Genomic DNA, 27,836 nt, shown 5'->3' with positions numbered 1-27,836 from the left:
AGAATGGCTCCTTGCTACAACAGCAGCAATAGCTGGTTCTAGTAGCAGCTTGTTTTCTTTCCATATACCATCACCTTCTCTTCCTCATGGATCTCCATACCTACGGAGTCTCTACCCTCCTGGGACCTTTCTCTAGGTTCTCAAGATACTAGTACCAGTCAGGCTCTACCCATTCCTGGATTTTGGTTCTAAAAGTCATAACTGCTCATTCTGCAGTTGCCATTCCTTTGTTATTCCAATGTTCTCTTATTTCCAAACTTTCATTCCATTTTCTTTCTCAAACAATTCTGTGTGAAGCATAAAAGGTCCTTGAACTGAAGAAGTGTAAGTGTGAAACTTGTGCCTATTATCAGTTTCTGGTTGGTAGGTTGAATGTTCTTTCTATTACTACATGGGCACCAGTTCTGGCGTGTTCTCGCTGAAGGAGTAGGCAAGCATTTAAGTCTTACACATCCAAAATCATCCATAAACTCCACAGACAGAAGAAAATTAAGCAATATGGCAAGTGGGTGAATATTAGTAGAACATGAACCAAGTGTTTCTGATATTAGAAGTGATTCTGGGAGATAGAGAGATGGCTCAGAGGTTATGAAGTTCAGTTCCCAGCACCCACATTGGGTAACTTACAACCAATTCTAACACCACCTCCAGGGTAATCAAATGCCTCTGGCACCTACAGGCACCAAAACTTATGTGAACAAACTCCTACAGATACCCTCCCACACACATAACTAAAAATAGTTAAATAATTCTTTAAAGAAAGTACTTCCGGAGCTCAAGAGTAACTCATGCCCTCCTCAGTCCCCCAAAGGAATATTGAAGAAGTAAATGAGGTTAGGGTTCAAGAGAAGTCTCATTCCCAAGCAAGCTCGCTTAGGATCATCCCTGTCCTTGGTCTGTCTGTTCTAGAATAGTGCAAAAGAAAAAGATTTCTGGTCTCAGATATACAGAAGCAAAGCTTTATGGCACCCCCTTAAAAGGTTTGTTCCTTATTGGGAAGGGAGAGGCTGAACTAATGTGTAGTGAGTTAGAAAGTAAGATTAAAAAGCAGAGTTTCTGCCAAAGAAGTTTCAAGGCACACATGGATCCCATGACCCAGGGATGGGATGTAACAGCTTAGGGCATGTCCTCTTCGTAGTCTGTACTGCTAAGTAGGGAAGAGGGAAACTTCATAGTTTAATTCAAAGCTAAATTTGATTTTCAGAGAGAGGTGCTTATGAGTGCCCACCCGTAAACTAGAGAGTGGTTTTGAGAAGTTAGTTTACAGTAAGGTGAGGAAGGAGATAGGAAAGCATTCTTTGCTGAGCGTCTACTATGTACTAGTCATGGAACTACTTGAATGGAAAGGCTTTCCATTTTGAGATAATTACAGATGTATATGCTTCTGTAAGAAAAAAAAACACAGAGAGACCTCTTTTAATATTTTACTGTTTCTATCCTTTCATGAAACTTAGAATTAGTAGGGGATGACATGAAATAAAGCTAGGCCAGTGAAATGGCTCGGTGGCTAAAGGTTCTTGCTTCCATGGCTGACAACCTGTATTTGATACCCAAAGCCCACATGGTAAAATGAGAGAAAGAGCTCCTTCAAGTTGAATTGACTCCATCAAGTGTCTTTCTGACTGCCGTACTAGTTCTCTCTCTTTCTCTCTCTCTCTCTCTCTCTCTCTCTCTCTCTCTCTCTCTCTCTCTCTCTCTCTCTCTCTCTTGTTCTATTGCTGTGAAGAGACACTGTAACCAGGACAGTTCTTCTAAGAGAAAACATTTAACTTGGGGCTTGCTTATAGTTTCAGAGGGTTAGTCCATTATTATCATAGCTGGGAGCAGCATGTCAGCATACCAACTGGTCGCTGGAGCAGGAGCAGAAGCTGAGAGCTACATCCTGATTCACATGGAGAGAGAGGGAGAGAGAGAGAGAGAGAGAGAGAGAGAGAGAGAGAGAGAGAGAGAGAGAGAGCTACTCCTGGGCCTGCCTTGGGCTTTTGAAACCTCATAGCCCACCCTCGGTGATATACTTCCTACAAAATGTATTACACCTTCTGATCCTTCTAATCCTTCTCAAATAGTGCCACTCCCTGATGACTAAGCTCTTAAATATATGAGCATATGGGAACCATTCTCATTTAAACCATCTCCTCTCCCTCCCCCGCCAAAAAATAAAATCCTTTTTCGAGATATATATAACAAAATAAACTGCAAATGAAATCCAAACCACAAAAGAAAATACAAAGCCAAAGTTATTAGATTAAGGGCTTATTTCTAAAGTATTATTAGAGCTAAAATGAATTTAATAATATAAACTAAAACCTAGCAGCTCTGTTGGGAAGAAGGATGTTTGATTACATACAAATTAAAACTACTGAGTTGAAAGATGCATCAAATACTTTAAGAACAAAACCGCTAAAGAAACACATACTGGCAACATTTATGGAAGAGAGTTGATTTCCTTTGTAGTATGTTGTATGGAATCAGGAGGGGAAGGACCAATAACCTGTAGAAAGGGAACGGAACACAGGCAACACTCCACATAAACAAACAATGTATGAAATAATTCTCACCTGACCTCTAACCAAGAAGTTGCTAATTAAAATGTTACCGGGGTATCACATTTATCCTCTTGTGTTGCTATAGAGTTAGATATAAACATTATGAGAGGGTGGAGAAAAGAGGCTGGTGCATGAAGATTTTAATTGGTACGTTAAAAAAAAAACAAAGGAGAAAAACAGGTGTAACACAAGAGTGCCTTTGTAGAGAAGTCTCAGCTGCGTAAAAATGGGTAGGCTTTTACTATAATTGTGTTATCCATTGCTTGGTTCACTCTAGATTGAAGAGCTGGGGTTAATCTTAGAAACTCTAGTCTATCAGGTCATCCCATCCTTTATAGCTGGCAAATTCTCTCTTGAAGGGTTCAGAAGGGTAAGGTAATATAATGCCTTTGTATGCAATAACAATGCATGCATGTGCACACATATGCAGAAACATTCAGACAAAAGCACTAGCAATGGGTGACTGCGTTGTTTTGAGTAGTAGGAGTTGTGAGAGGATGTTACTGGTTTTGTATATGTGGTATATGGGCCTGTGTGTGGTGGGAGCACATGGGTGTGAGGTTGTGCAAGAGTTGTAGGCTAACGGTTGACCCTGGGTGTCCTCAATCACTGTCTCTCACTGAACCAGAGTCTTTAACTTGGTGAGTCTTGATAGCCAGCTTATGCCTCAGATGCCCTGTTTCTACTTCCTGGATGCTGGGATACAGGTTACAGGCAGGATGCCATGCCTGCCTGGCTCTTTTGTGGGTGCTGGGATTCGAATTCTTGTCCTCACATTTGTGCAACAAGCACTTTCTCCCCTGGGTTGTCTCCCCAACTGCCAATATTATTTTTTTATAACATGCTATTGACACTAAGAATACTTTGACAAGTTCATGTAACACTGTATAACTAGCATTAGAAGTTACTCGTGACTTCAGTAATAAATTCCAGGCATACTGAGGCTTCTCCATTCAGAGGCCAAGACTTTCATGTTCAGAGTTAGTTAACCTTTCACCTGTTGAGAGATCTTCCCTGCTCTTTCTTCCCAGGTTTCCTTCTTCTGCCATATCTTAAGCATCATAGTTATCCTGTGTCATTTTATCCACAATAATTACTGCAATTAGGAATTCTGACCTATTTATTTACTTTCCTCTTGTCTTTTCTCACTATGGAATCAATTCCAAGTGAGCAAGACTTAGTATCTTGCTAAGTATCTTAGTATCTGTGCTCCTTCCTACCAACAGGTTTCTGGTGTACAGCAAATGCTCAGTACATATTTGTCGGATGGATGGTTGCATGTGTTGTAAATAACATTAAAAAGGACTGCGACTATATATTGACCCATTTCGCTTAGAACACAAATTGAGTTTCATTCTCTCTCTCTCTCTCTCTCTCTCTCTCTCTCTCTCTCTCTCTCTCTCTCTCAATACAATGCACAATCAGTGGCTGCTCTATGCTATAAATGATAGCAAAATAATGTTTATGCTGTCCCCATGGAACTTACAATTACTTAGGAGGAACAGAAACATGGGTCTTGACTGGTCAATCTACTATTGTCTGAGGAGTCCCTCAACCAGGAGAGGTCAAGCGACTGCCAGGGAAGTCATGATGTTGTTTCCATAGCTGGTGGGGTGCGGGGAGTTCCTGCTCCCGCATATTGAAAGACAATCTTGGAAACCACTTTCACCTCGTAACTACTGGGATATACCCCCACGCAGAGAGGAATCTTGTGTGTTATCTGTCTTCTGCCGGGTTTTCTCTCCCATATGGTTTCTATGGCTCCCCTTAAGCTCTGGAGCATGGCGGGACTGCTGCCACAAACGCCAGCTGGCTTGTGGGCCCCATTTTCTCACCTTCTTCCTGCCAACCCCGTTTCAGAGAGCTGGGCCTGCTTCCCACGTTATCCAGCCTTATCTCAGAGTACATTCTCCCCAACACAATCCTCTTAGATTGGAAGAAGGGATAGAATCAGGATAGAACATTTTTTTCTAATAATCTTTGGATCTTTGGCCTGGAACCCTTTGCTAACAGTGACTCATCTCTTTGAGTTAACGCTTTACCCTCTTTTTGGCATATTCTAATATCTCTAACGATAAAGAGGGCACTTTGAAATATCGAATTAATAAAGACGGAGGAAACAAAAACATTTAAAATCTCAGCGGGAAAATGTGAATTAGGTACGAGAGTATGGCTTTTGGGTTATGGATGTTCACAAGTCAAGGGGATCCTGTGTGTGTGTGTCCATTCTCTTTGGTTTTTGTTTGTTTTGGGGGGGGGCAGGATAGAGACAGTGATCTCACAGAAAGTGAAGTGGTTTGATTGCAGTCATGATCAAGTTTCCTGATCCCACTTGCCTCTGGAAGTGAAGGATGAGCCTATTGAGTGTTAAGTGAACATCTTTAGGGAGGCCATCAGCAGGCTGGGTCACTGAGCACTTAGACTCAGGAAGACCATGTTTCTGATGCCTTCTTTTACTCATGTAGGGGTTAAAGGTCTTGGTTCCCATTAGAGAAATATTGACTTGGTCCTAGTTTTATTATTGGTCATGAAACAATATATCTTTAAGTAGTAGTTTATGCATTCCTAAGAGACAGATGGCAAAAGTATCTGCTTCATAGAATTATAAAGATTAAATGAGCTAAAGTAGTAAAGCACATAGCAAAATCCTTGGCTCATATCAGGAACTTGATAAACGCCGCTTATTTAAAGTGGGGTTATTAAAGAAGAATTTTTCCTACCAAATGCTGTTGTGAACAGCTCTCCTGATGCCTGAGATACTGGACCAGCCAGCATCCTCTCAGCCCTACTTTTCTCTTTGTTTAAATGTTCATATCCTCAAAAATGACTTTACAATTCCTTTTACCTACCTTCTTCGAAAAATAAGACACTGAGTGAGACACTGAGTGTCTGCGGTATATTCAAGTCCTGATAGTTTTGGAGAGCATGTAAGAGGTAGAAGAGATTCATGCAGGCGAAATGTTAAAATTCTGTGATGATTACAGCTATTCCCTACGTCTTTCTCTTGACATGGTCTAACTTTCCCATTGGCTGGAATACAGCAAGTTAGAACCTGAGCCTTTGAAGACCACAGTGTTCCTTAACATGTCTAACCTGGGATTTGGAGAAGTTACTGAGTTGGTTCTAGCTTGCTGTCTAGTTCTTCTATTCTTAAAGGCTAAAGAGAGGTGCCATATTTTTTCTTCCTGTCTTGCTTCATGAGCAGCTACAGGCTCAGAACTTATGTCAAAAAACTGAGGAAGTCGAGTTCTCGCGAGAGCTGGGCCTTTTTCCAGGCCATCACTCCGTAAGGGCGAGCCATGTTCAGCTCGAGAGAAGTTGGGGGTGGCCGGAAAGCCATCATAATTTTTGTACCAGTTCCTCGGCTGAAATCCTTACAAAAAAATTCAAGTCAGGTTGGTTCGTGAATTGGAGAAAAAGTTCAGCGGGAAACACGTAGTCTTCATTGCTCAGAAAAGGATTCTGCCCAAGCCAACTCGGAAAAGCCATACGAAAAATAAGCAGAAGCCGCACGCTCACCGCAGGGCACGACGCCATCCTTGAGGACTTGGTCTTCCCGAGTGAGATTGTGGGCAAGAGGATCCGTGTGAAACTGGACGGCAGCCAGCTCATAAAGGTTCATTTAGACAAAGCACAGCAGAAGAACGTGGAGCACAAGGTGGAAACTTTTTCTGGTGTGTATAAGAAGCTCATGGGCAAAAATGTTAATTTTGAATTCCCAGAGTTTCAGTTGTAAAGAAAATGACGGAATAAAGTGTCATTCATTAAAAAAACAAACAAACAAACAAACAAACAAACAAAAAACCTGAGGAAGTCATAGGACCTCGTGATGAAGCTACTACTATTGTTTAGCTAGATATACATAATGCGCCCACCAAACTGTCTTCTGAGTGAGTATGCTTCTGTCCATAGATTAGTGATTCAATCAACTTTGTGCAGAGAAGCTTCTGCTTGTTGTGGGCAGTGATTAATGCAGACTCAAAGCTGGTCAAAGTCTCAAGTGTTGCAGGAGGCTGCTTGTTCATTCCCAGTAGCTCAGACTTGAAGTAATCACACAGAAACTATATTATTTAAATCACTGCTTGGTCTATTAGCTCTAGCTTCTTATTAGATAGCTCTTTACACCTTAATTTAACCCATTTCTATTAATCTGTGTATTGCCATGTGGCTGTGGCCTACTGGTAAGGTTCCACCCGGCATCTGTCTCTGGCAGGGCTACATGGCTTCTCCTTGACTCTGCCTACTCTGTCTCTATATATCTCTTCCAGCCTGTCTATATTATGTTAAGCCATTGGCCAAAAGCAGCTTCTTTATTCATTAACCAATAAAAGCAACACATACACAGAAGGACTTCCCACACCACTCGAAAACAAGTTACTTTGAGCACTTAGTCCTTGATGGGATGTTCACAGCATCTCCTCCAAGGCTCATGGACATCATGAAAAGAGGACAGAAGGAGTAAGAACCAGAGGAAGATTTATGGAACTTTGTTTTGGGGAGGCATGAAAATATCACTCAGGAGCTCATAGCTTCTGCTCACCTGCATAAGACCTGCATAAGACTGGACCTGCAAACATCCCATCAGGAGCTGGGAAAAGATTTGGAAGTCCCCATTACTTCCTGTGGAATTGATGGCTGCTAATGTTTGGCAGGTGAAAAGGAGACATTTAACTTAGTGGAGTGGCCACTAGTAAGTTTCCTATGCTCCTATAAAAACCAGCCACTCATGAGTATGTAAATAACCCTATTGAAAAAAGCCATTGGACTACTACAACAAGCAAAAGGTTTGAAAAGAGAAGGGGACTTACTTGGAAGAGAAAGGGGGTTAGTGTCAATTGGAGGGGGCAAGAGGATATGATCAGATACATTATAAACATGTATTAAAATAATATAATGGAGTCTCTTATGGTGTAAAATATATCCTAATTAAATCCTTTAAATGAAAAACAAATCCATGTTCTCAGAGAAAAAGCAGTTCAGGCGGCCAGGGTAAGGTAAACGGCTATAATAAACTACCCTTATGATTGTTTTCTAGTCCTTTCGTCCACTTTTAACAGCATAAGACTTTCTGAAGATCCGTGGAGTTATCTGGAAAGCGTTGAATGCAAATTCCTTAGCTCTACCCATAGAGAATAAAATATGGTAGATTCGGAGTAGAGACTTGAAATAAGAATTTCTAATGAGCTCCGATGTGTAATTTTGCATTAGAGTAATTTGTACCAGATGGAACTATATATACTTAGCTACTGGCACATACATCAAGGTGTCAGTTACAAAGTTAACAAAACCCATCCCTCTTTTGTATTTTTAATTCTGCTTTGGTGCTAACATCCCCTTTTCCTAAAGTTGAGATATAATTTCAGTGCTTAAAAAGATGAATAGGACAGAACCAGAGAATTTACAGAGTAGCTTTCATTTTTACAATATCACCAGTGAGAGACAGTGAACTGGCTCAGTGGGTAAACGTGCTTGCTGCTACACCTCGTGATTTGAGGTCCACCCTGGGGCTCACATGGTGGAAGAAGAAAGCTGACTCCTGCACGTTGTCCTATAACTAACCACACATGAACCATGGCATGCACACAAATAAATAAATCAATAAAAGCAATCAGAATATATTGTATGACATTCTCAAAGAATAAATAAAATGCTGAAAATGTAATAAAAAGTTTAAAATATGATAAGTAAAAAAGGTACAAATACTATTAACTTTTGAAAACAGTAGAAAAGTAGAAATAAGAGGCACATACATATTCAAATATCTGTAAAAGGGAGCACAGAAACCAAAAGCCTTGGTATAATATTGAGTATAGCTATGTAAAGTAGAAACAACTGTGAAGGGAAAGCTAATCTTTTGTGTTTATCTTTGGAAATATTCTGACTCTTAAACTATATTAATATTCTAATATTCCAAAAGAATATGAATTTGGCAAGAGCAAACTCCTAGGATTGAATATAAGTGGAAACATTTGAGTTGAGCTTTAGATTCAAGTTCATAATATGAACAAAAAGATTTAAATTGAGAAAAAAATTGGAATTGTATTCCATCATTGGAGGTATGTTTTCTAAAGACAAAATCCTTTGTTGGTATGACATCAATTGAAGCTATTTTTTGTGGTTTAGAACTGAACAAATGAGCAAATATGTGAGTGTTTTAGAGAAAGGGTTTTTTTTTTATCATAGGAGAAAGAAATGTAAAAAGGGGGAAAGAAAAGAACCCCATTGTACTGGATCTTAGTTAAAGGCATCAGTGTGGACTCCTGACTTCAACAGAACATATATTTACTCGCTGGGTATAATGAAAGGCATGAAAGATCTTATACCCAGGAGCAAGGAATGCCCTTGTCATCCTTACCCTGATTTCTGACTACCACCTCCCAGACAAAGGAATAATAAAAAACTGGTCTATTAAATGAAGAACAAAGTCTACCACAGCACGAAGTTGCACCAAAAAGAAAAAAAAAAAGTGCTCAAACATCCACACACTACACACACACACACACACAGAAACACACATGTGAAAACAAACGTACGCATCCAGAAGCTAGGTTGAAGGAGGGATTTCTACTGGCTAAATTTGGGACAGCTGAGATGTCAAAACAAACAACCCAGAGAATGAATTACAAGCCATTTATTCTTCAAAATGTGTGTTCATAATGGTACCAACAATATTGGAGATGAATGGAGAGAAGAAAAATAAGTTCACCTCTACAGAGAATCATAAAAGCAGAAATAATGGGAAATTATAATTTTCCAAGTCTGTGGATCAAAATTACAATAATTGATTCAAGCAAGTCATCAAAGCATGCTAAAATTATTGAATAAAATATTGGTCTTTGGCTGGGGGAAGAGTTCAGTGGTACAGTGCTTGCTTAGCATGTAAGAGGCCCAGATTTAATATCAGCACTGCACAAAGCAAGTTTTTAAAATTATCCACTTTCAAAAATACTCATTTTTTTAGAGAAGAATGTCCTATATCTGCAATAGAGAAATCAGGCACAATTACTTGAACCACACGATTAAATTTGCAATTGCTGCATTAGACAAACAAATAACACACGCCTCCTGATACACTAGGAAGGACATTATGTCTGAAAATGTTGAATTATATTCTAGTCACAATGAAGTGATGAAATAAATTCAAACTGACAAGTGGTTTGCAAAACGAGTGTTCTTAAAAAAAAGAAAACTAAGACACTGTTTTAAAAAATTACTCAAGAGACAAGGCTAGTAAATATGCAGAATTCCTGACTGGTCCTGGGTCTTTCAAAATGTCATCAGAAGACATTATTTAGACAACTTGGAGCATTAGTCAAGGAAAATATGTCATGGAACAATATATACAATTTTCTGAAAATGATAAATTCTGTGACTATAGGAGAATGACCTATTCTCATGAAATCTATACCATAATATTAGGACTAGAGAATTCTGATGTTTGTCATTTAATAGTTCATCACAAAGAGGAAAAAAAGAGCAGTATGATAAAATATTAACAAGTACTGAACCTAAGCAAATAGTAGCATGTATTTACGTTATTACTGTTGCAACATTTTGGGTATTTGAAATTTTTCAAAATACAAAACCTGGGCTTTAGGGTATTGTTGGTTACAGTCTATAGTATTACCAGAGTACTGGGATAGACATGTGCCTGTTAAGAGCTGCACTGCTTGATTACTTTCTGTCTCTATGGTTGACTGTATCCCATCCCCCACACCTCAAGATGCGCTTGTCTAGGTCCTGTAGCCCAGGAGCTAACTGGGAGTTTGGTGCGTGCTCTCTGTCTAATATCTCAGAGGGATATTTCCCACTCAAGGGCATCTCCAGAGAGCTAACAGTCAACAGAGTATTATTGCAATTCTGGGATAAGATCATCTTTTTATGATAGTAATTTGTTACACTAGTTTGCCACGTGTCTGCTGCTTCCTTGTTAATCCAATAATCTATATGAGAAAAGCAATTTGACTTACCTCCTTCCCATCTGCCGCCCATCATCCAATCTATATCTTAACTATCAGTGATTTATTAGTGGCGTCTGTGCATCTCTGTCCCATTGGCCTCCCCCTCTTCAGGTTCCTACTTGGACACACTCCCTGAGTGTGTTAGAAAGCCAAACTCACTCAGCATGGAGATTAAAAGCAAAGAACGGAATGACAAACAGAGCTGCGGTTCCAGGTTGCTCGAGTCAAACAATTAACATTTATGCACATGCATGTGCTAAGAAGTCCATTTCAGACCTACTGTGTAAGAAATGTTTGAAACGGGACATTTTTCATCATCAACCTGATTACTTTGGCAGGTTGGAATTAGTTATTGGCTCCAGCGTCTCAATTCAGTGTTGCGCTTCTTCCTTGAAACTCCCGGATGTCCATTTACGTGAACTGAAGGCAGTGCATGAGCCCTGGACCATGGTTTCTTTCCTGCAGGATGAGAGAGTAGGTAGCTACAGGGAAGATGTACCAGAGCTGATCAGAAGCAGGGATTCTGTCTTTAAAAGAGTGAGGCTTGTTCTCTGCCCATCAGAGCACTGACTGCGGTGCCGAGCTTCCCCTTTCTCCGCTCACCCTGGACTACTCAGAAACACGATAGCTGCAGGACGACACTCCAGAGGAGAAACCTGATGGTGTTTGGGCCCGGGAGAAATGACATGCAGGGCAGTGCTTGGCTGTCTGCTGTGAACAGAACGTGCCTTTCACGTAGATTTCACAGGGCCCGACACAAAAGTGTGGTAACGAAAGAAGCACGAATGTGGGTGTCCATGCAGGACCCACCCCTTACATTGTCTATCTGCAGCGTTTGCGAAGTAGGAGTCCATATTGGAGAATAGTTAAATCACTGGCTAAATCTGAACTTTGACCATACAGTTTCCTATTTTTCCGAACTATGTAAAATGTTTCTATTTTTTCATATCTCAGTTATTTCTTTAACATAGGACTGCTGTTGTCCCGCACGGCGGTAATAACCCATTCAACTGTTCATTGTTTTCATTCTCGATTTCTCATTCAGAGTTTAATCCTTAACTCCTATTTCCATAAGCAATTATTTTTTTTCTCATGTCCTACGAGTCCTGAGATCTTTTCTTGCTTTCCCTTGGCCTTTGTATGGCTTGTTTGGATGTTTTAAAACTTCTACCCTATGGTAATTCCCCTATCGTCATGCCAGACAGTGACTCTCCAATCCCTGCTGAGAAAGTGACAGATAGATGATGGTAAGAATGAGCTGCTGATACATTCAAGGGTGCTTTCGAGGGCTTATGGGCTTTCGGGGATAGATAGTGAAAACAGACCATTGTTCCTGTCCTACCATTAAATCATCACTTTCATTCCAAAAGTCACCTTAGGTTGTCATCTTGCAAGTAACTAGAAGTGTGCTGTGTGAGACAATAGTTCTGAACCTCATGCATTCCATTTTTTGAGGTGGCTACAGGTTGTGATTTTGCACAGCAGTTGGTGTAAATAGCTTGTCCTCATGAACTAAATGCCAACTGTCTCAGGGTGGGAATTGCCGGGCGACGTTCCTACTCCCCCTGTGGTTTCAGCACAGGGCATTGTATTCAGGAAGTTATCAAAGAAGAGCTTGAGAAATTTTGTGATTGCAATTTTACATTTTTGCTATGATTTCTTTTCCTTGAGTCGTTTTCTTCCAGACCCCTGCATTATGAAAACTTTTCTCCTGTCCAAGAGTTGCATTTCTTCATAAAGAAATCATCTCCTTCCATCTTTGCTTAATTAACAGCCGTTTCCAGCAGTTTTCGCCCCTTCTCTCTGCCAGTTTCCCGCTATTGTCTGTCTGCAGCTGTTCACAGTGGAGAAGCTGAGCAGACATGCTAATGAGAGCCTGGTGTGTGGGAAGAGCACCTCCGATTTCTCCTGGACTGGCCAGGCAGCCTGTTCCTACTTAATCTTTCTAAAATAAGCTTTACTTGGCAGTCAGGGGCTGGGTGATTTGCAGTTTTATTCTGTGGAGGAAGTTCTTGCCTGCACTAGTTATCTGTGTTTCTATTTAGGCACAAACAAACACCCTCATGCTCCAAAATGCCTCCTGTCTACACCACACATCAAATGCCAGAGCCAACCTTGCTCGTGAACTTGTCCAAATGACAGAGAATCAGCTTTCATTACAGGCTTTTTCTATTAATCAGCCAACACAGTAAGATCTCCTGTTTTGTTGTTGTTGTTGTTTGTTTTATGATCCATCTCCATTTCTTTCTACATGGTTCTTAGTTGTACTCTAACCATCAAAAGACAGTTATGTCATGAAACAGATTGTGGTCCTTGCAACTGTCTTTAGGATTATGGCTGAGATGGAATTTTCCCACTTGGGAATGTTGAGCACTTTGCCAGTGTTTATCTCCTCTTCCCAGAGGCTTTGAGACAATGATATTGACAGCCCAGAAAGGTTACAAAGGTGTCTGAATTTCCTTGTGTCTAGGATGACAGTCTGCAGCACTGATCTGAGATTCTCATTCTGAGTCATGTATTTCACGGAGTAGGAGGAAATCAAGCTAGTTAATCCCTCTTCGATGTTTTGCAGCTGTTGGGACTTCGTGACCTTTACACAAAGACACAGAGAATCTCACTGATCAGAGAGCAAGCTGGAGGGGACAGGTTGGAGGCCTGGAGAGATAGCACGCTTTGAACAAGATGCAAGGTGGTTGCCAAATGTCTTGTTGATTCGGGCAGTGTCTCAGTGAGCAAGAAATCTTTTAGTTTCCCAGTCTCTCAGGAATATTCGTTTTCCACGGAACTTCGAAGATGGATGTCTGACAGGAGAGGCGGGGTGAACTCTTTTTCTCTGTGTGATTTTTTTTAAAACATAACTACTTTATTCCTTACAGATGACAAGAACTTGCAGAAGAAGCTGGAACTGTAAGGTTACTTTGCCCTTAATATGTAAAAACTTAAACATTATATCTATGTTACTCTTCCATGGAGAATAAAGGAATGAGGGATGAAAGGACTACATTGCACATGTTTATGTTCATAGACTGCTTTTTGGCTGGGGTGGTCTCATTCCAAGGAAGAAAGAAAGCTTTGTGTAAGGGTATTACCTGTCATCTTCTCAAAGCAGTTTCATCTAGGTATGTGATACCCATGCCAGTTTCTAGTGGAATCTCATTACTTTTATGGAATATATTCAACATGAAGAAGGCACCAATTTCATCTATATGATTTCATTGTCTCTTGAATCCTACCTTTTCTTCCTTGAATTCTACCCCACACCTCAGTTATACCCCTTCCTGCTTTGCCAATTCAGGTTAAATTGCTGGTGAGAGATGGACAGGTTTCATCATTTGCCTCAGCTATTGGAGTTCTTTGTTGAGGAAACCAACAGGAAGAGTAACTCTTACATCTGGATGAGTTGAAACTATGTGCTGATATAATCAGAATAATTAGTTAACCCTGGTAATCAGTAGGTGATCCAATAATTTTGACTTAGAAAACAAACAAAATATCGAATGGAGTAGGCTGATGTTTCTAAGAGGAACACCTTCGTTTACACTGAAGGAGGCCATTCTGGCTAGAAACACCAGGCTATTTTGATTTCTTTGTATTACATATTGATTTTACTCATAGACTGTGAAACTAAATACAGATGGTTGGCTCAATAAGTATCTCAGTATGTCTATGATGCAGGCTAATCTGTAGAAAATATGGAGGAAGAAAGCGTGAGAATATATATCAGACCAGCTTACAGTGGATATTTACACATCTCCCAATGAGTGTGTGAATTGCTGGCTCTGGTACTGCCAACACCAAAGCCAAGGTAGAAATTCCAACAAAATGCTGCTTCTCTTTTGATGTTTCCTTAGCTCTGGCCCAGCTTCTCTTTGATCTGTCACCTAAATAAGTATTCAGCTGTGTGTGGTTTCCCCTTGAGAACATCCTTTGGGGCCTTTTTAGAAATGCATCTCCACAGACCCCACTCCTAATGTTCTGAATCAGACACTCTAAGTGCAGGGGTCTGTGAAAGTGGTTTAGCAAGTCCTTTAGATGACTTTGCTGTGTGCCAACCAAGGTCTACTATTCTGATAACAAGACTGTGTCCTTCACAATCCAGAATCTCCATCCCTTTCCCCACAGCCTGCATTTCCACCAGATCCCAGGGATTTTTAGGTCCACTGAAGTTCAGTGGTACTGGACTATGTCCTTATTCATAGATGTAAACAAGCTTGGTTTACATCCCACCTACCTGCCAGCACATCAAATCTTATGAAAGTCCCCTTAGTACTACTACCAATGTCTTCAGGACCCTCAATCACTATTTTTCCATCAGCTTTCACATCTTGTTACATGTTCAACTAAATTTCATACAGATACCCCTTCTTCCCTTTAGACATATCATATTTTTGTGAAAACATTGAATATTGCTTCTTTGACTCCTTAATTTCACCCTTTTGAATGTTATTAAATGATAGAAACCGCCTCCAACAACTGCCCAGGATTCTGTCTTCACCTCATGGTTCTCATAAGTGAATATATAAATATTCACATCTACATTCTTTCTTGGTCCTTTTAGCTTATACATTGTTGACATCTAAATTTATATCAGTCTCTACTAACTAATTATGGGACATTTAGAAATATCTTGCAGGCATTGTAAACTAAACATTAAAGCAATTTAGCTTATCATTTTACTTCAACTTCCTTCTACTTTTATAGTTTTCTCATTGAGTTAGTGTTAACCCCATCTTGAAGGTTGCAACTTATCCCTATTCTTTTCTTTATTTAAATGTTTTATTTTTAAAATTAGCTTACAAAGTAACAGGTTTCCACATGGTATTTCATCACGCTCCATTTTGGTTGAGTCCCCATTTCACCTCATCTCTTTGACTCCTTTCTTAGTTGTAAACTTTGCCCTCATTGTTTCTTTTCTCTTTATTTCTTTGAAAAGACAGTAGAGCTTAAAGCCCCCCCCACCCCTCCAGTTTTATGGTCTCTGTCAGGGACTAACTTCAACAAAAATACCACTTGCCAGGGTAGGGGCACAGGGATTAGAAAAAATAGTAAAGAGGACAAAGATGCAAGAAAACTAATAAAACAGAAACATAGGATAGTGTCGGGAGGGAGTTCCAGTGAATACTGAAAACCCCTGTTTATTTTTCCATACACTTTTATACCCCAATACAAAAGGGGGAAGAAGGCAACAAAAGACTTCTTTAACATGATGCAAAGGACAACTCGAACAGTTAAGAGGCATCAAGTCATTAGCATTCTGTTGTTTAGGCTGTGAAGCCACTCTAGACCAAGTATCCTGAAGGCAGCCATTCCCCATGCAACCTCCAATTACAAAAGAAGGAGCAGAAGTATGGTTGCATGTCCTGACCACCTGTCAGGGTGGAGTGGATCTACCTGTATGGGCCATCTTGATGTCAAAAGAACCAAGTTACCACATGCTGGGTCAGGATGTGTAGCTCTGGTTGTTGTCAACAATTTTTAACAACCTCCAAACTCTCTGACCATCAGACAAGGTAGAAATAGGCTCACATTTTGGGGCCTCCACAGGTTGCCTCTCCAGTTTCTTGAGTTTTACCTGTATTTACTACCACACAGATAAACATATTTAACAGGATAGTCTAGACTGAGCACATAGAAAGAATATAGAATATTTGTCTTTCTGAGCCAGGATTACTTTGCTTCATCGTTCCATCCAGTTTCTTGCAAATTTCATTTTTCTATACAGTTAAATAAAATTCGATTGTATATATGCACTGCATCATGCATCCATCTGTTGATGGACATCTAGGTTGATTCCATTTTTCTAGCTATTGTAAGTAGGCAGTGAGAAGCAGATGTGTAAGCATCTCTGTGGCAGGGTGTAAAATCTTGAGCATATGCCCAAGAGTGGTGCAGTTGGGTCATAATGTTATTCCATTTCTAGTTTATGCGAATACTCAACATTCATTTTTATTGTGGCTACACCAGTTTATGCTTCCACTAAGAGTAAATAAGGGTTCTTTACCCACATCCTCACCAACATTTGCTTTCTTGATTTCCTTCTCAGCAAATTCATTTTTGGTTTCTACAAAACCTACTTGTTTTTATACGCTGATTTTGTATCCTGCTACTTTATTGAAAGTGTTTATCAAACTTAGATGGCTTTCAGTGGAATTCATGGGGTCTCTGAAGAACATAATCATGTCATCTGCAAATTAGGCTAGTTTAACTTCTTCCAATTTTCATCACTTTTATATCTTTCTCTTGTTTTATTGTTCTAGCTAAGATTGTAAGCACTATATTGAATAACAGTAAACAGGGTGGGTGCCATTGTCTAGTTCCATATTTTAATAGAAATAGTTTGTTTTTCTTCATTTAATAAAATGTTGGCTACATGTGTTTCATGTATAGCTTTTATTATTTTGAGGTTTGTTCTGCCTAGTCCCAGATTCTTCAGGGCTATTACCATGATGGTACATTGAACTTTGTCCAGTTTGTCTTTTTAGGCAATTTCTGTCATTAAGTCTATTAATATACATCTTAGTTAGGGGTTTTATTGTTTCAAAAAACCACCATGACTAAAAAGCAAATTGGGGAGGAAAAGGTTTATTTGGATTGCACATTATTACCACTGTTTAACAATGAAGGAAGTCAGGACAGGAACTCCGACAGGTCAGGATCCTGGAGGCAGAGCTGATGCAGAGTCTATGGAGGGATGCTGCTTACTGGCTTGCTTCCCGTGGCTTGTTCAGGCTGCCCTCTTATAGAACCTAGGACTATCAGTCCAGGGATGGCCCCACCCACTATAGGCTGGACCCTTTCCCACTGATCACTAATTGAGAAAATATCTTACAGCTGGATCTCGTGGAGGCATTTCCTCAGCTGAGGCTCCTTACTCTCTGCTGACTCTAACTTGTGTCAAGTTGACATACAAAACCAGTCAGTATAATATGCATTATATTTATTGATTTGTGAATGTTAAACTAACTTTGAATTCTTGGGATGAAAACCACTTGAGCATATTGTACGATCTTAATGTGATCTTGAATTTATTTTGTATTTTGCATCTGTATTCTATAGGAAGGTTGATCTGTAGGTTTTTGTTGTTTTTTTTTTTTTTTTTTTTTTTGTTGCTGTCTATCCAGCTTTGGTATCAGGACTATACTGTTTTTGTGGAATGAGCACGGCAGTGTTCTATTGTATGGAAGAGTTTGAGCTCTGGTATCTTCCTTGACCGTTTGCTAGAATTTGACAGTAAATCCATCCAGCCCTGGGCTTTTCTTTGTGCGGAGGTTTTTGATTAGGTTCAGTCTCATGCTTGTTATGGGTCTGTTTAGGTTCTTTATTTCTCTGTGTTAATTTCAATGGGTCATGTTTGCATGGAAATTTATCCATTTCTTCAGGCTTTTCCAACTTGTTGGCATATACATTTTTAAAGTATTTCCTGATGAGCCTCTGGGTTTCACTAAAATCTGTTGTAACAACTCCCCTTTCTTCCACAATTTTTCATATTGTTCTATTTTGTTAACGTCTGCTTTGATCTTTATTATTTCTTTTACCTGATACATTTGAATTTGACTTTTCTTTGGCATTCTTTTTAAATTTTATTTATTATTATTATTATTATCAGTATAATAATCATTATTTGTGTCTGTGTGTACAGGTGTGTGTGTGCAGGTGTGTGTGTGCAGGTGTGGGTGCACACCTATGTATGTGTACAGGTGTGTGTGTACAGGTGTGTGTGTGCAGGTGTGGGTGCACACCTGTGTATGTGTACAGGTGTGTGTGTGCAGGTGTATGTGTACAGGTGTGTGTGTACAGGTGTGTGTGTGTGCAGGTGTGGGTGTGCACCTGTGTATGTGTACAGGTGTGTGTGTGCAGGTGTTTATGTGCAGGTGTGGGTGTGCACCTGTGTATGTGTACATGATAATGGGTATCTGGGCACAGAGGCCACAGTGTATATGTGGGGTCAGAAGACAGCTCTTCTTCCCACTTCATGTGGGTTTTGGAGACTAAACTTTACATGCTGAGCCACCTTCTTGACCCTTGTTGGTTTCCTAAAGCTTTGACTCACGTTAATAGGTTATTTATTTCTGGTATCTCCAATTACTTTAATGTTAACACAGTTATAAACTCTGCTTGTAGGACAGCCTTAGTTGCTTCGGATTTCTGCAGGCTGTCCTGTTTTCATTTTCACCTGATTCTAGGAAGCTTTTCATCTTCCCTACCCTGGTTCCTTCCATGAATCTGTTTGCCTAGAAGCTTACTGTTCATTTAAGTATGTGTAAGTTTTGCTATTGGTTTCTAGTTTTAGTCCATCAGGGTGTGACTTGGTGTGGGTGTTGGGGATTGTTTTTTTTATTTTTTTCTATCTATAACGCTTATTTTGTGGCCCATAGTGTGGGCAAAGTCAGAGAAGCTTCTGTTTATCTCTGAAAACAAAATATATTTCCTATTTGCTGTGAGGAATATTCAGACAGCTGTGAAGTTCAATTGATCTGTAACGTAGTTTAACTGGCTTCTCAGCTGCTTTTTAATTGGAAGACTTTTACAGATACAAGAGTATGATACTGAGGTCCTTCATCTAGTATAATGTCTGGACTCCTGCTGTCTTTATGCCTGTTGGTGTTTGTTTCATGAAATTGGGGGCCTTATATACGGTGCATAGATGTTTTATGTTAAGTATGTCCTCTTGATGAATTGTTACTTTTATCAATACCCATTGGCCCTCTTTATCTTTTTTTAGCTAGTTTTGTTTTAAAACCTGTTTTATCAGAAGTGTCAATTGCTATGCCAGCTTGTTTTGGATTTTTCTTTCTTGGTAATTTCATTTGGAAGCTTTCACGTTCCATTTCTGGATGTCTTTCCTAGATATGTGAGTTTCCTGGAGACAGCAGATAGATGGATCTTGTTTTTAACCAAGTCTATTTGTTTGTGTCATTTAATTGATGAGTTAGGATAATTTGCATTCATGATGATGATAAAAATGATTTTTATTTAGTTTGTTGTTGGTTAATTGGTATTTTTTTATATCTCCTGTTAGTGTTGGATGTTTGCTGGTTTTCTGTGTATACGTGATTGATTCTTTCCATTGTTTTCCCTGTTGTGTATCTATTGCTTTCCTGTGTTCTCCTGTGTGAAACTATCTCTTTCTTCTGTGTAGAGTATTTTTATGAGAATTTCCTGCAGTGCTGGCTAAACTATCATGAAATGCCTTAACTGTGTTTACCTTGAGATACTCTTATTTCTCCATCTATTTTAATAGGCCATTTGGATGCAGATAGCAATTTTGGTTGACAATGATTCACTTTCAGGCTTGGAATGTATCATTCCATTCTTTGTTAGTTTTTTAGGGTCATCGACAAGGAATTAAATGCTATTCTAATGTTTTTGCCTCTACATATTTGTAGTAATTTTTCTCTTAAGCTTTTAGTATTGTTTCTTTTATCTGCATTTTTGACATTTTTACTATAACATGTTGTAAGAAGTTTCTTTTCTGGCCATGTTTTTTTTCTTTTGGGGAGTGTTAAGTTCTTCTTGTGTTTGCATGTCTTGTCTAGGTTTGGGAAATTCTTAGCTATTATTTTACTGAATTGCTTGTTTAAGCTATTCGATTTTTCTCCCCAGGCCCTTCTTCCATCTTAAGAAATTTTAGTTTTGGTCTCTTAAGTGTTTCTTACAATTACAAGTTTGGGTTATGTTCATTGATTTTTTTTTCAAGTATGTCTGTATATGACATGGTTTTGACTTCTCCCCCATGTTTGTTAGTTTTGTGTCAGTGTTAAACGGGCTAGAGCAGTGACTCTCAAGCTTTCTATGCTATGACCGTTTACTGCAGGTTCTCTTGTTGTGTAATAAAATTATTATTTTTGTTTGTTTTGAATATGTGATTACATCATTTTTTCCTAGTTTCTTTTTTAAGATTAATTACATACCGGCAGGGCCGTCGAGTACAAGAATGTGATGGCTGTTGTTGCCTGTATAAGACATTCAGAAGATCAAGTTAATCAAAACTCCACCATTGATGGGGAAGAGTTCATAAAGCCCCACTCCTACTTAGAAAGCTACTCGAAGATGGTGGTTGATGTAGGCAGGTGGCTCAGTTTCCTTCAGAGATGTGGTCCCTGGTAGGTTGCCCATGATCCAGTGAATGACTCTACACTTGTGCACATAGTTGCAGTACTAAGAAATCTCAGTGGGTTCAAAAGGAGTTCATGAAGTAGGGAAGGAGAAATGTATAGCAGGAGGGGAGGACATGGATGTTTTTCAAAGATACTGAATTTCATATTTTCAAAGAGGAGATTAAAATATGAAAAAGAAAGTAAGAATAAAAATTAAACATTAAAAGCCATGTAAACACAAATGGTAGTAAACTAACAATGCTATGTTTAATAAACTAAAGCAGGTATTATGCTCTCTTCCAGTAATTCTTGACAGAGAACCAAGATTCTGTTCTCAGGACACAGCACCTAGTTCTGTCACAAACTTCCTACAACCCATGTAGCCCTTCCAAGCTAATGTCAGGGTTCCTGGTGATTTGGATCTGGCTCAAACTTTCTTAACTTACCTATCTCCATATAACCAGAGACTGCTCTTTCATTCCAGATTGTCCAGACCTGAATAATCACACAGAAACTGTATTAATTACTACACTGTTTGGTCAATAACTTAGGCAATTCCTAGTTAGCTCTTATATCTTAAATTAACTCATTTTTATTAATCTGTATATCACCACGAGGCTGTGGCTTACCGGTAATTTCTGGCATCCTTCTCTTTCCACAGCTACATGGTGTCTCTTTGACTCCACCTACTCTCTCTACATATCTCTGTTGAATTTCCCACCAGGCTTTATTCTGTTAAGCTATTGGCCAAAATAGCTTTATTCATTAGCCAATAAAAGCAACACATATATAGAAGGACATCTCACATCATCTCAACAGTTTGTATGGCTTGAGGTCTGATGCTCTGAACCAGATGTAGTAACATGGTACCTGGCCTGCCACATAGCATACTTTCTGTGTTTCTCGAGGGTCTATTGCTCCACAGGGCTCTAGCTGATGTGGAAGGACATGCAGTGTGAGTTTCCTAAACTTAAAGTCCCTTACTCTTTCTTTGGAACTGTGATGATGGACGGGTTACTGAGATGTCCTGTGCTAGTGAATCTCCATGGAGGGAAGTCAGCTACTGGTGTAGGAGGGTCTTCTGACTATGTGTTACTTTTATTGGTTAAATAAAGAGACTGCCTTGGCCTTTTGATAGGGCAGAAAATTAAGTGGGTGAAGTAGACAGAACAGGATGCTGGGAAGAAAGCTGGCAGAGAGCCGTCCACCATAAAGCTGCCAGGTCAAACATGCTAAATCTTTCCCAGTAAGCCACGGCCTCATGGTGGCGTACAGATTATTAGAAATGGATTGAATCAAGATGTGAGAGTTATCCAATAAGAGGCTAGAGTTAATGGGTCAGGCAGTGTTTAAATGAATACAGTTTCTGTGTAATTATTTTGGGGCTAAGCTAGCTGGGTGGTGGGACGCAGCCCGCCGCTCCTTCTACAACAAGCTACTGCCTACTTCAGATCTCAAGCAGTCTGGAGCCACTCTGCAGTACCTTCCGAGACTTGGGAATGAGATTTGGGTGTTGAAAATGTCTTAATTTGGTTCATCCTTCACTTTGGGTTTCCAGCAGCACCTGGCGCAGTGCAAGGGATGGAGCCCTTACAGTACTTTGCATTATGGCCAGGCACACAGCACAGAATCCGGTTCGGCTCCATGCATCTAGTACAGAACTGGCTCCAGAATCTCGGCGTCCATCCTTGAGCCGCCTGGTGGGGTTTGCTTATTGTCACTGCTGGTACGGCTGCACGTACTCTCTGAGAGTCTGTGTCGTTCCTGTGTTTTTAGAGTATTCTTTCTTTATTCCCAATGGAGAATGTTAGTTGCCATCTAATAGTTACTTTACTGTTTCGAAGGTAAGATGGAAAAATGTTTATTCTAGGACTTAGGATAAACTGTGCATTTCACAATTTCCCTTACAACCAGGGCTAACTGGGTGTTGTGTAGCAATTTCATCTCATATAAAACAATCAGTCTTGGAGTGAAGCCCTTAAGACTCAAAATATTCTTTTTGAGAGGGTGTCTCACTACATAGTTTTGGCTGTTCTGGAACTCACTATGTAAACCAGGCTGGCTTTGAACTCACAGAGATCCATCTACCTCTGTCTCGCAAATGCTGGGATTAAAGGCAAGGACCACTGCTCCTGGCATAAGACTCAATATTCTATAGAGGGGTTCATTAAGACTCGGAAAGTAAATAGCCCAAAAGCTTCAGGGAGTCTGCAAAACTGACCAGATGCACTAGGCTCCTCCCTCTTCAGGTTTATCAAAGACTAAGGACTACAGAGAGACTTTCAGACAGGCTGAACTGCCTGGAAGAGGCAGAAACCAGCAAAGCAGCCTAGGAGAGGCAGAGACCAGCTGGGCTGCCTGGAAGAGGCTCAGACCAACTGAGCTAACTGCCTGGAAAAGACACTCTTCAACGGGTTGAGCTGCCTGTGCGCTGTGCAGTGTGCTCCAGATTGCCAGCTTTTGTGAGCTTGTCACCCAGGCTAGCTTTTGGTGTTGCAGTATCTTTGAGTCATGTCTGCTCTGTGAATAACTCCACTTCCATATTCCTGTAAGTCACCCCAATAAAATTCACTGGTTCACCGACATGGATTTTTTGCCATTCTAACTTCAGTTAGTTCTTTTTCCGGGATGGATAGACATCTGTTCGTGTCTCCTCAGGATTAGTGTCAGACAACACTGGTGAAGTGTAGGTGCAAGCCGTGAAGGAAGTTTCTCTAAAATCCTGAGCTTACCCCATTCTTACCCTTCCTTTATTCTGCCTGTATCACAGGGGCATGGACCCAACTCAAGCAGTGATGTAATTCAGGAGGTGGAAGTCCCCACCAGGGGTAGTACAGTGAGGCGATAGAAAGAGTTGTGTCCCTCTGAGAAGAACGCCAGTCTTAACGGGCTCCTGTGCTGTGTGAAAAAAGGAAAACTTCCTTCTCACACTTATTTCAGGTCTTCTGTTCTCACAGTTGTACTTAACCTAAGATATAAAACCCATGTCTAATTATCACTGAGACTTACTGATTTTACCTCAAAATATGTTTGGCTAAAAGAGAAAACTGCAAAAAAAAATCTAGTTTTACAGATCTTAATTGGCTTTTAATTGAGATTTAAAAATTGGGCAGCAGTCTGAGCCAAAAATGGTTTCGTATGCTCCACCCTGCCACATGGACAGATTATATTTATAAGCAAAGAAGAGGAAATGACATATGGAAAGTGGAAGTGAGGTACTGAGATAGTTTGATTGGTTAAAGTTTGTTAGCCTTATTTGAACCTCATTTGAACAGTTGGCTGCCTGTGGTTGGCTGAAGCCTGGCTACTTTGATTGGCTGAGTTTCAGTAATTGGTATAAGAATACCTTGCAGTCTGTTAACACACAAAGTTAGCTTGTAGTTCATTATGTATGGAGAAATATTTAGGACAAATTTGTCTATGGAGGCAGCTCTAGACCAAATGAAACTCACTTAACAGTCCCAATTGTGTCTTCCTCTCCCCCCCACGTTATGATCCAGCCCTGGTTTAGACCCTTGTCGTTTTTGAAAGGATAGAAGTATTTCCTAGGCTCCTCAAGTCTCCAGTTGTATACCCTGAAAATTCATCCTCTGCTAGGTGAATAGTCTAGTTAAGCAAAACAAAACAAAACAAAAACAACCTCTCATCTTGCCATTCATTTGCTTCCAATTCTTTCCCCAAAGTGCAGCTTTCTAGTTCATGTCCTATGGATTCCTCGTGTTTATTACACTGCCCAGGCTGATGAAGTATCTTCTAATTTCCAGATTAATCTCTTGCTTTTCATATAATGAGATTGTTATCTTTGTTTTGGAATGTGCTGTGTTGCTTCTGTTTAGAAGGCACATTCTTTGTTATTTTTCAAAGATACAGCTTAAGGTTTTAATCTATTAGTCCAGTTTTAAAAGATCATTTTGGTTGCATAATACATGCATCAAAAATTAAGAATAGGGAGCACAAGTTTAGGTATGCTAATTTGTTATTCATAATTTTATACACTTGTACTATTGTATATATAATTTGTATCTACACTTTAAAACCTACTTTGAAAAGTAAAAAAAATAAGTAGTTTAGTTTTATTTTTACTCTCATAGATGAATCTCTTTGATTAAAAGCACTGGGCTTGGAAGGCCAATTGTCTATTCTGTGATTTTTGATGCTCCCAACTGAAGCAAGATTGATCTTTATATCCTTTTACTATATTACTATCTCTATAATAATACATTGTTATGTATTTTTCTTTCTAGTTGGTAAGAATATCTATAAGCTTTGCGTATATCTAGTAATACATCTTAAAAATTACTGTTGCCTACTATTTGAATACTATTAATTTATATGTAGCCATCAATTTAGTCCATCCTTGTTGGATGTCTGTTATATACTAGTCTTGTTCTAGAGTCTGAGGACTGATCAGGGAATTTACCAAAGCTCCTATTTTCAAATAGCTTATATAGCAGGGAAGAACACAAAAGGAGAGCAAACAGAAAACATAAATGAGTTGTTAGGTGTGATAGGTTCAGTGAATGAAAGCGCTTTGTTGCTATTTTTTTTATTTATTTTTATTTATTTATTTATTTATTTATTTATTTATTTATTTATTAAGGATTTCTGCCTCCTCCCCGCAACCGCCTCCCATTTCCCTCCCCCTCCCCCGATCAAGTCACCCTCCCTCATCTGCTCAAAGAGCAATCAGGGTTCCCTGTCCTGTGGGAAGCCCAAGGACCGCCCACCTCTATCCAGGTCTCCTAAGGTGAGCATCCAAACTGCCTAGGCTCCCCCAAAGCCAGTACGTGCAGTAGGATCAAAAACCCTCTGCGATTGTTCTTGAGTTCTCAGTATTCCTCATTGTCCTCTATGTTCAGCCAGTCCGGATTTATCCCATGAGGCAGCATCTTGCTGTGTAGTTTTTCACACTCTGGAACTCACCATGTAGCCCTGGTTGGCTTCTAACTAAGGACAATCCTCCTAACTAAGCCTACTGGGTTCTAGGGTTATAGGAGTGAGTCATTACACCCAGCAAAGAAGGGAAATATTGAATTGCTATAATTTGAAATAAATCTAAACTTAACAATGTGCATGTTAGCACAAATATTTTGATACATTAAACAGCAGTGTGTCTCTGTGTATATATTTAAACCTATACACATATATTGACTGCGCGCGCACACACACACACACACACACACACACACACACACACACACACTTATTCAGTCTCTTCTCAGGAGCTGGGAGTCCTTACCAGTACAATAAACTTCTTGAAGGGGCAGGCTTATGAATAAACATTCCTTCTTTGTCCTAGCCTTACTCTTCTATTAGAACACGGGGCTATTTTGTTCTCCAGTTGCCAACACAAATCATTATTTGCTTGGCACTTTCTGTGCTCTTTTGCTTAAGAAATCCCTCCTATACACCTCCTGTACCTGCTCCTATCATTTTTATGCTCAACTTAACCCAGCATGCAAATCTTCTTGTAGCGTAATTAAAGGAAGCCCACGAGAGCCCGTAATAAAGGATAACAAATATTTATTGGGGAACACTCACAATAAGAGATCTGTTGTGTCCCTCTGCTCTTTGGGCGCTGGGAGCTGTGAACCAAACTCTGTCCACCAACCAAGCCAAATGGAAAGCATGCTTCCTATGTGTACTTATAGTACCTCAGACCGCGCCCTAATGGGCTAGTTTCTAAGAGGCTGAATGAATTCCGGCAACACCTTCTTCCTAAAATAGCACCAGCCTCTTTATTTGGTTCATTTGTAATCTCAAGGTCCATCTTGTATTTTGTTTATGGCTGAAGAAGAACCTTCTTTTGAGTATAAATTTTCTTTTGTTTTCCAACCTTCCTTTAAAAAATCCATGAGTGATTTGGAATTGTCTTCCAGGATACACTTTCTCTCCTAAGCTTCCAGCAAAAACAAGTTACTTTTATCTCCTCTTTCAGGGCCAGAAAAAGATGTCATTTTGTCTTTGCTTCCCTGTGGTCCTGTCCAGTCCACTCTCCCATGGTACCATCTTCACTAAGGTGCTTCTGTTGGATTGTATTATTTTCTTTCCTTCCTTATTATAAAATCTGCTCAGTAAAGCAAACTGTTAGTTATCTTTTTCCTTGTTTGCTGGGGGGTTAATTGTATTGCTTGTGATTTAGTCATTTGCAAGATTTTACCATCCATGTCATTGAGATTTCATAATAAATGCCTTGGCCCTTACCTCTTGACTTTAATTTCTTCAACTCTTTCTTATGAAATGGCTGTGTACTTAGACTCTTGATATCCAATTTCCAGTTCTGATTCTTCCCTTCTTTGGGTTTTATTCTCATAAATTGTTCTCTGTCTCTATTATTTCCAGGCCTTCAACATTTCTTCTAACTATAAAGTCTAACCCCATCTGCCTGGTGTCAGTAATGTAGTACATAGTATTATAAAATCTCTGTCTTCTTGTCTCTGTACTTTACCTAATTGTCTTTACTGTTTTCCAACCAACTGACCAGGCAGGCAGGCAGGCAGGCAGGCAGGCAGGCAGGCAGGCAGGCAGGCAGCCAGCCAGCCAGCCAGCCAGCCAGCCAACCAACCAACCAACCAACCAACCAACCAACCAACTACTTTTAGCAGATATCTTCACCTTAAATATGCATTTTGCCATGCCCTACTTTCGTTATTTCCATTTTTGAGTAGGAGGTATGTTCTTCTGCTCTGGTAAAACCTAGTCCTAAATTCTTGTTGTAGGATAATGCTCTTGTACACTGTAAAGATTTATCATGCATATTAGATTTATAAAACACTGATTGTTTGGTCTGATCTCCAAAATATATAAAGAACTCAGGAAACTAAACCGTAAAAATCTAATCAACCCATTTAAAAAATGGGGCACTGAGCTGAACAGAGAATTCTCAACAGAAGAACTTCAAATGGCCAAAAGACACTTAAGGTCATGCTTAACTTCCTTAGCGATCAGGGAAATGCAAATCAAGACAACTTTAAGATACCATCTTACACCTGTCAGAATGGCTAAAATAAAAAACACCAATGATAGCCTTTGCTGGAGAGGTTGTGGAGGAAGGGGTACACTCATCCATTGCTGGTAGGAATGCAAACTTGTGCAACCACTTTGGAAAGCAGTGTGGCGGTTTCTCAGGAAATTCGGGATCAACCTACCCCTGGACCCAGCAATACCACTCTTGGGAATATACCCAAGAGAGGCCCTATCATACAACAAAAGTATATGCTCTACGATGTTCA

Source organism: Microtus pennsylvanicus, chromosome 1, assembly GCF_037038515.1.
Source record: "Microtus pennsylvanicus isolate mMicPen1 chromosome 1, mMicPen1.hap1, whole genome shotgun sequence".
In the NCBI taxonomy this organism is placed as follows: Eukaryota; Metazoa; Chordata; class Mammalia; order Rodentia; family Cricetidae; genus Microtus; species Microtus pennsylvanicus.
This window is presented reverse-complemented; position numbering follows the sequence as displayed.